General features: G+C 49.0%; 1 long non-coding RNA gene across 1 annotated transcript; it reads left to right on the top strand.

The window, feature by feature from the left end:
- Positions 1-174: 174 nt before the first annotated feature.
- Positions 175-1,436, top strand: LOC132475653 (uncharacterized). Its single transcript, XR_009529955.1, has 3 exons — positions 175-326; positions 551-623; positions 1,242-1,436. It is a non-coding gene; the product is annotated as an uncharacterized LOC132475653 (long non-coding RNA).
- Positions 1,437-9,739: the final 8,303 nt, after the last annotated feature.

Below are 9,739 nucleotides of genomic sequence, written 5' to 3'. Positions count from 1 at the left end.
ACTGTGTGTGTGTGTGTGTGTGTGTGTGTGTGTGTGTGTGTGTGCGTGCGTGCGTGCGTGCGTGCGTGCGTGCGTGCGTGCGTGTGCGTTGATTTTTGTACAGATAATGTGAGGCTTGGAAGCGAGTTTGAACCCGGTCACAGAGATATTAACGACGACTGAATATGTGGAACACAGCTGAACATAATAAGTTATTAAGACCGGTACCACTCGTTAGACTAGAGAGACAACAGGAAGGAAAAACATTGTGTGAGTGCTCTGGATCATATTATCACTACTGGATACATTTACGGCATCAATGAAGAATGGATCATTCCTGTATCACGGTAAGCGGTCACTTTCTTATAAAGGGGAGGCGTTATTTATATTTTTTACAGTAACAGATTTCAGCTTAAATTCAAATATGTGAACAAAGTAGTAAACCAGGTTGAAGCGACCTAAAAGCCCTTTCAGGTGACCAGTTTTGGATGATGTCTAAAGCCTAATAGTGTTTATGAAACCAGCACCACAAAAGCAACGATGAACCTCGTTTCCTTCATGGTACCTTTAGGGTGAAGCCACATCCACCAACGGACCCCCCAACACTGCGGTGAGAGAGCTGCCACTACTTGGTAATCATGCAGGTACACAACTCGCAATGCCACATGCAGTACATACAGTACAGTACCCGCCTCCCCAACCCCACTTCAACCTGCAGTGCCAACCCGCATCGTTTATAACACGCTGTGGGTCGTGTTTTTAAAACACCGTGTGGGTGGAGGAGGTAATGTTGCGTGGGGTTTGGGTGTAGGAGAGAGAGAGAGAGAAAGAGAGAGAGAGCGAGAGAGAGAGAGAGAGAGAGAGAGAGAGAGAGAGAGAGAGAGAGAGAGAGGGGCGGGGGGAGGGAGAGAGGGGGGGGGGAGAGAGAGAGAGAGAGAGAGAGGGGGGGGGGGGGGAGGGAGAGAGGGGGGGGGGAGAGAGAGAGAGAGAGAGAGAGAGAGAGAGATGGCCCCCCGGGAAGGGTTTCCAGGGTCCGGTGTGTGTGTTAGTGGTGCGTGGTCCCCTGATGTTTATCCAGGGATTCACCTGCTCCCCCCCCCCCCCCCCCCCCCCCCCGATATCTAAATCATTACAGCGACGCTAATGTGGCTGGCGCTCCTTATCCGCAGCCAATCAGAGCGCAGGCGGGAGACAAGTCGGGTCTAGTCGGGTCCAAGTCAAGTGTCTTCTTCTGTTGGCCCCCCTTATCTCAACCCTCACAGGGTCTCATGGGGGGCTCAGGGGACGAGACCCGATGGCAGAGCCTCTGGAAAACAAGGAGAGACGCTGTGGTCCCCAGGGCCACGAGGGAAAGAAACAAGGAGAGAAACGCAAGAGCTTCTTATCGTCAAAGAGTATACAGTCAAGATAGTATGAACAACTGTCCTCGTCTCTCCCCTTAGAGAAAAATGTACGACATCAAATGAAACATTCAATAAACAATAAAATGTGTATACGTATGTACACATGTCAAATTATGTATGCATATACATATATATTTATAATAATTAACAAATCAAATAGTTGATCAGTAGGCAAAAACAGCCACGTAAAGGAGGCGTCCACGTTAACCCGAGAGCCTCAGAGTGCTACGACGAACGCAAAAGGTTGACGCGTCACACGGCGATAGCTAATGAGCGATGACTGAGTCCGTTGGCCGGGGTGCTTAACCTCCCGCCGGAAGGTTCCGGGGCTCAAAACCCCCCGCGTCACACAGCCTACCCTGTTGGTTCCAACGACTGCGATGCCAAAACCTGACTTCACAGAGCTGTCCTCGCGTGGGCAAAGGCAGGTGGAGGCGTGTGCAGGTGTTTCATGTATGTGGGTCAAAGGGGGTCATCCCTATGTTCCCCGGGTGCAAAGGGTGAGGGGTCAGGGTGAGGGTTAGGGGGAGGGTTAAACCTAACCCTAACCATAACCAATCGGAGGAGAGACATTCTCACCAATCACAGGCGAATCAGAGGCGAAAAAGGCTGTACTTGCCCGTACCATCCTACGAAAAAAAGGTTTGCTCACAGGGTCCTATGTTCCCCGGTCACATCCAAAGCGGGGAACATAGGCCCCGGGGAACATAGATACGCTCCCGGTCAAAGCACCAGCAATGGTCAATGTGTGTTCACTAGTTTACTACTTGACTACTTTTCGTGGTCCCTGGTTCATAAAAGGAGCAGACCTGTAATTAGTGTTATGAGCAACACCTGTGTTTGAAAAGGCTCCATGAAGACTCACATATTTAGGAGAAAAATGCAAACAGCAGAGAGAAACTCGCCCCGTGAAGTTTGAACCACTGAGCCACCGTAGGACCCCATATAATGGAGGTAAGTGCCTTTTGTTATGATAAATGTGAAGCAGTACTATTAAAAAACGAAACAAAGCCAAGGCTAGCAGGGTCAGACCTGTCGGACCCTATCTTCCCGTCGGACCGCGACAGCCTGTCTGAGCAGGTTTGAGACAGTCTGACGTGTCGACAGAAGGAGAGTTAAACTGACGGAACGCCAGGCAAATTAGACGATCGACGATAGAGCCGCGTGTGGTGGGAGTAGTTGGACAGGGGCTGCAAATCGCTGCACCGTCGTCTGTGATTGGACCTTTTTATAATCGATAAAAAGGTCCTTTTTAAAATGACAGTGAAATAAATCGGTTGGTAACCCTCGTAATGACCCCCACCTCGAAAGGAAACAGAATATTCACATGGAGAGAGGAAAACTATTCCTGGCATTGGCATTTTCCCAAATAAGGGAATTAATTGAATAAATTAATTGAAGCTCCCTAGTTCCCCCCCCCCCCCCTCTCCAAGCCTCCTTAAGAGCCAGCAGAGGAGAGACGCAGCGATTTCCCCCCCCCCCCCCCCCCCCAGACCACCTGGGTCTTCACACTCTTCTTCCTTGTTAAGGAGAAGGAATGATGGCACATTATGGGGTGGATTACGAGGTTTAGGTTTTTAAAATGTTCCTGCCTAAAGAGACATGACGTGGTGACCTGAGCAGGCAGCTAGGCGGGCAGGTAGACAAACAGACAGGCGGCATGCAGGCAGGCAGACAGGAAGGAAGGCAGAAAGACAGGAAGGCAGGCATACAGTGATGCAGACTGACAGACAGGAGGGCAGAAAGACAGACAGGCAGGCAGAAGGACAGAGAAGCTGGCAGTCAGATAGACAGACAGTCAGGCAGAGAGACAGTCAGACAGGCAGGCAGGCAGACAGACAGACAGACAGTCATGCAGACAGATGGACATGCAGACAGGCAGTCAGCATAAAAGCAGACAGACAGGCAGGCAGAAAGACCGACAGGCAGACCAATAAGTCCAAATGTCGAAACATTTATATTTATATATTGACTCAAAGTTTTATCATGTGTTATGATTGAGGAGATGGCTGATTATTAGATTAAGAAAATTGTCCGTCATCCTTTTTTGTTTTGCAAACATACATCGTCACCGGATACACTTTGGAGAACAATAGTTTTCGTCGGACTTTCCACATGCCACAATTACTAATGTGCCCTTAAACAAGCCCTAAGAGAGCTTAACAAGCAGTTTCAGGAACCCTGCGTCATGGATGGATTAAAGAATACCTGGTCTGCTTCCAGATCAGATTAGCATTGCTTTATCATCTGTCTGTACTGTGTCACACACACACACACACACACACACACACACACACACACACACACACACACACACACACACACACACACACACACACACACACACACACACACACACAGTATGTCTCACACTTCTCCATAGCAGCACAAATCTCTGTCAGCGTGCATATGCACGGCGACATCAGATTATATTGGACAATCTTCTGCTAAACGACAAGGTAGCCTAGGCCTGCATGGCTCCAACGTGCCGTGTTTAGATTTAACACACTCTTGGCGTCCACATTGACTTCTATAAGTCGAGTTTAGGGTTTGGCTGTTTGAATAAAGTACAAATGTAAAAAGAAATTTCAAAATAAAAACCTGATGTTTTTTTTGCTATCAAACATTTCCCTTAGAACACGAATAAAGACCTATCTGATTTGAATCAATTTCACTTTCAGTGTGAGGTATCTGCTTCAAGACGCCCTAAAAAGTCACCTTCTACCTACATGATTATTTGATATTTAGCCATAAATGTGATATTCTGATCCGTGACTATCTTCGTCACGGTTGTTTTTGTATAAGTATTGTAAAACGTATTTTAGTGGACAATTTAAAACTAAACCCCAGTATTGTCTGGTTCGATGATTCTTTTGTCTGATTGTAAGTATAGGTAAGCCGAGCCCATATTGTTTTATTGTGTTACTATTTGTCAGCCTCTCTACCCGGCTTATAGTATCACCTTTTTCGCTGCGTTGACTTGTCTCTCTTCCTTCTCTCTCTTTGTACTCGGAGACTCTCCGAAGAGGTTAAACGAATCACACAGCGTATTTGCTTAAATGTGGTCCTCTGTAGCGGATCGATTTCCAAACAAAGCGATCGTATTGCGGAAAGTCAGGTCAGTCCACATGAGGATTAAACTCTGAGCTTCACACTTATCGTGTTCTCATTATACAAGCACAAGAGTCAGTTTACATCCTGTGAACTACGAGAACTCAGTTCTCGTTAAACTGCAATTGTAGGAAGGGGAAAGTTGCATTCAATTGATAACATTTCAAGTATAAAGGGGCCAAGATTATATAAAAAGGGATCATTATGTGTATTATGTATGCGCATTATGGGCTATTATTTACGAGTAATTTGTGCGTTTTATTCATAGTGTGAGGCTTCTGCTTTTGTGCGATTTGAGAAAAAAAAAAAGCACATTGGCAGCATTACAGATTAAGTGAGGGGGTACTTGTTGCTTTTATGCTCTGTAATGCACGGTATCATTGCATACGTCTCAACGTTAGCTAAACACACCGACTACACTTACCGGGAGCGCGCCATTACCTGACCGTACACCTGCGTTTTTCACAGCGGGCCCCTTCCGTGAAATGGTGTTCCTCTATTCAATCGAATCAGACTTTGATGCGGTTTTTTCCCCGCCCTCCCCTCCTCCCTGTGGGGCCCGGGTTTGTTTTAGTGTTTTTTGTTACAGGTGAACCGGTCCGCTGGGGGCCCCTGCGGTGCTCCCGGGGAGACGCCGGGATTCAGAAGCTTTTGTGAGCGTCGTTTCCGTGCGCGGCCCGAGCCTTCATCTCATTCACCCCGCGAGGAAGTATCCCGCTGCTCGGGATTAAAGAGGTCGCGTTTTTTTGTTTTGTCGTACCAGGGCCTAGCTCAGCTTGCCTCCCATCTTTTGGCGGGTGGGGTTTGGGGGGGGGGGGGGGGGGGACGAGCAAAGCATCCTGCTTGCGTTCGCTCCCTCGCTAATAAGACGAAATCCTTGATCCGTCGACGGGACAAAAGCCACACACGGGACTTAAGTGTCTTGGCAGTCGCACGGCGGGAGGTGGGGACAATCCGCCCAGCGGGAGGCGGAGTCCATCCCTCGGGCGAGCACCTCCAGCGCCACCTGCCTACCTGAGCGGCTCCAAGCCCCCCCCCCGCCCTGGACGCCGCCCCCGTGCTCTCAGAGAGGAAGGGAGACACACTGGTTGAATTTCGCGGGGAGACGGCTAAACCCCTGCCGCTCCGCAGGGGGGGGGAGGAAATGTGAGTTAAAGACGGATAACGCGGGGTTCGGAGGTCTGCCAGGAAGTTAGCTAATTAAGTAAGCTAATGGAGTTAGCTCATAGAGTTAGCTCAGGGAGTTAGCTCATGGAGTTAGCTCATGGAGCTAGCTCATGGAGTTAGCTTATGGAGTTAGCTTATGGAGGGACGTCGCCAACCTCGCAAATCCAGCGAAGAACGGAACGACAACATTCCCCTCAGCGGCCGGGGCCGACAGGCCGTACGGGGTCTAAACAAACAAACCCAGCGGTTGGGACCCCCGAGCGAAGGGCCCCTCTCGGGGGGGTTAAGAGCCGCTGAAAGGCCCCGTCATTATAAGGAGGAGGGCAGGCTCCGGCGACGAGCGGACGCACAATGGGCCCCAGTCAGCGGAGCCTCTCCGGGGTCCCCTCCGCGGTACGCCGGCCTGACATCAGAGGGGCCCTAAAGCCGCCCTTTGTGGCCCTCCTCTCGTAAGGGGTAAGGTCGGAGCCCCCCGCCCCCGCCCAATCCCTCGTTCACACCAGCAGGCCCCCTTCTCTTCTCATTAGGGGCCGTGATCCATAAACACCCCCCCCCCCCCACCCCCCCCCACTCGAAACATCTTGGGGCCCGTCCGACCCTGCTGTGACCCTGCATAGGTGTGTGTGTGTGTGTGTGTGTGTGTGTGTGTGTGTGTGTGTGTGTGTGTGTGTGTGTGTGTGTGTGTGTGTGTGTGTGTGATACAAAAAGGTGGCTCTTTGACATGGATGTCTCAGAACTAAACGAAACAACAAAAGAGCACGTGGATGTGCTGGAGATCAATTCATATTACTGTCCAGATGTTCCAAATATTCAAGTGATGTTTTGATCACTCAAATATATAGGTTAATTTTGAAGAAATCATCTGCAGGTAAATATAAATAACATCACCAATATAACTATAACACCTCTTTACAGTACTACAATTACTTTTTGGGGACATTATGTTCAACTTACTAATTCCCTGATAGACTTTAAGACCTTGTAGACTCTTGAGTGCTAAACAGGTTTTCTCACACTATCCAAACCTTCATGAACTCTTTATCAAAGCGCCCCAACGATAAGACATGTTTTCACATTCAGCCGCCGGGCAATCTGATAACCCCCCCCCCCCCCAACGCCTAACAACTCAAGGTTGCAAGTTTGAAATCTAACACCAGTAGTAATGGTGGGGCTGGTTGCACAATTATACAACATCCAAACTGATTAAAAAAAAGATCTTACGTTTTACCTTTTGACGTTTTTGAGAAGAAAAAACCTTCAAACCCCCCCCCCCCCCCCCCCATCCCAAACAACAACCACCACCCCCCCCAGCAATCCACAATCTCCTTTTTTATTTTGAAATGTTTTTAAAAAATACAGCTTTGTTCCCACCATTTGTATTTTATGCCATTCCTCTATCTGTGTTGGATCTGCGTGCAACCAGCATTGTGCAGTCCTTACCTCTGAATAGACTGCACTGTTCCCCCGGTTATCTCTCTGCCCCTGCCTGGCTCTCTCCCCCCCCCCCCCCCCCCCCCCCCCCCCTCCCCCCCACACCACCGCCCCACTGCTTGGGCTTTGAACCGTGCCCAGGTGTCAGACCCCTGTGGGTGTGTTGTGTTGGGATGGGTTGGGTTGGCCACCACCACCACCAACACCACCGCCACCACCACCACCAACGGTGTCTGCAGAGGATCTGATGTTAACCTCAAAGTGAGTACACCCTCACTTACATCTGTAGATCATAATTGTCAAGCTTGCGCCCCGCTCAGGTTATTTTGGCCGCAGACACAATGGTATACATTCGATGTGCAGAGAAAACCCACTTTAAACGACGACAGGATGGATAAGGACGATAACTCTGCATTATCCATCTTCTCCGACGGGAAGTGCGTTGTGTTGTGTTGCGTTGTGTTGCGTTGCGTTGTGTTTTGTGTCGATGCGATTGACGGAGGAGTGCCAACTTTCTGCAGGAAAAATGAATTCCATCGCTATCTGCTTCTCGTTTGTTTCCTAAACACGCTTAGAACCTGTGAGGTTGTTTGCTCGAGCGTGTCACGCATTGTGTTACGTTCGTTACAATCGTCGCCATGGCAACCGATGGGAAGCATCAAAAGAGAAGCAAGTGCGATGAGCAGTGCGCTCAGGTAATACAGTAACTTCGGCTTAAAAAAAAGATTAAGAGTTTAAATACGATAGCGTAAATCACTTCATCGCTTTCACCGCGGACATTGGGCATCGAACCTGGTACTTTTCCGCAGTCCAACATGCTTAACCATGACACTATCCCGCACTGCTGGAACTAGCATTGTGAACCGATGCAAATCAAAAAAACAAAAAACCTGGGCCTGTAAACTACAGACAAAGAGTCAGAGTCAGTGACTCTGCCGATGCCGCGCCCAGATAAGACGCGTGTGTGAGATGTGTTCCCCTGTAATCTGTGCCCTGCGTCTCGATGCTCGCTGGAGATAGACAGCGTCTATCAGAGAGAGACAATGTTTAACAATTTCCAAACTGTTATCGTCTGCAGCTCAAAGCCCCAGGTCGTTTCCCATATCCCTCCACCAGAGATGCACAGAGCTGATTCACCGTCTCCCCCCCCCCCCCCCCCCCCCAACCTCCCCCGCCCCCCTCTCACCCTCCAGCCAGCACCCATCTGATAGTACCTACGTCCCCCCGTCCCCGTCCCCCCGGGGCCATCCCCATCAAAGCTGATCGTCTTCTGGACCCGTTTGAGATCTTTCGTCTGGTTTGTCGTTTTTTTTTTTGGGTTCATCCTGATGATCTTTGCTGATGCTGTTGTTGCAGAGCTGTTGCCACGGAGACGTCATGCACAGGGCCCTGGTTCGAGCCCGGAGTCGTCATGGATGTGTGAGTGGTGCCTGTCTAGCCTGTCACTTATCTAACACACACAGGCCCGTTAAAGCTGCTGTCAGACGTTTATGAGCGGCCCGCTTTGTTTTGATTCAGAAGGGTTTTGATTGAGTCTCGTGGTTCTCATGCACGCGTTTGACTACTGGCCATTGCATGAGAGTCATGAGTCTTTTGAGAAATGAGGGGCCAGAGGGGTTAAAAAAATATCTGAAATGATCTAATGTATTAGCTGAAATACACATTCTTCCGCCGCATAGACACCCAAGACACTTTCAAGACACCCAAGGTCACCTTACAGAGCATATAGTCATCATTCAAAACTATGTAAAACAGACTAGGAATAAAAGGAAAACAGAGGTTAAACATGAAGAAGAATAATAATTAATAACACTCAAAGACGCCTAAAGTGAAGGGGGGACCTCACTAACCACCATGTGTGTGTGTGTTGGAAGTGTGCGTGTGTTTGTGTGTGTTGGAAGTGTGTGTGTGTGTTGGAAGTGTGTGTGTGTGTGTGTGTGTGTGTGTGTGTGTGTGTACGACGTACGACATGTACGATGTACGACATGTCAGTTTTGTTGTTTAGGCCTAAGTGTTTTCATTTCATGTGAAACTACAAGAAAATCTTTTGACGAAAACTTTTATTTTAAATTTATGTAAAAGTAGTATGTTAAAGTAAAACAAGTTCCAGAAGATACGAAAAACCGATAAAACATGATGGTAACAAAACCGACAACTCATACATGTTCAGCTTAAACCTGTGCACACAAATATACTGAACACACACACACACACACACACACACACACACACACACACACACACACACACACACAGACCCGTCCTCTGATCCACTCTGTAAAGCGACTTCTCCATTGAGATACTCCTGCTCTCCGTCGCCGCAGCCCAGTGGAAGCCATGGGACCGTCTTTAAGTGCCTGTTGTGTTTTTAAGTGCCTCAGAGATGACCACTCTCTCCTCCCCCCCCCCCCCCCCCCCCCCACCACTGGCATTCTGTCCGTCAGGAGTGGGTCCACTTCCTCCTGAATGCCACTCTTTGCTTTGCTGTCAGGTGTCAGATCTCAAATCAATAAAAATACCCCTGCCCGGGAAACCTGACCCTTTCATTCTTTCTTCCTTTCCACCCGTCTGCCACTAAGTTATGCATTGTTCGGCCGCAACGGCCTGCCTTGTAAGTGTATCGTTAAACAAAGAGGCGATAGAGAGCG

Source organism: Gadus macrocephalus, chromosome 17 (assembly GCF_031168955.1).
Source record: "Gadus macrocephalus chromosome 17, ASM3116895v1".
NCBI lineage: Eukaryota > Metazoa > Chordata > Actinopteri > Gadiformes > Gadidae > Gadus > Gadus macrocephalus.
The sequence above is the reverse complement of the archived record's forward strand: the minus strand, read 5'-3'. Positions and strand labels throughout refer to the sequence as shown.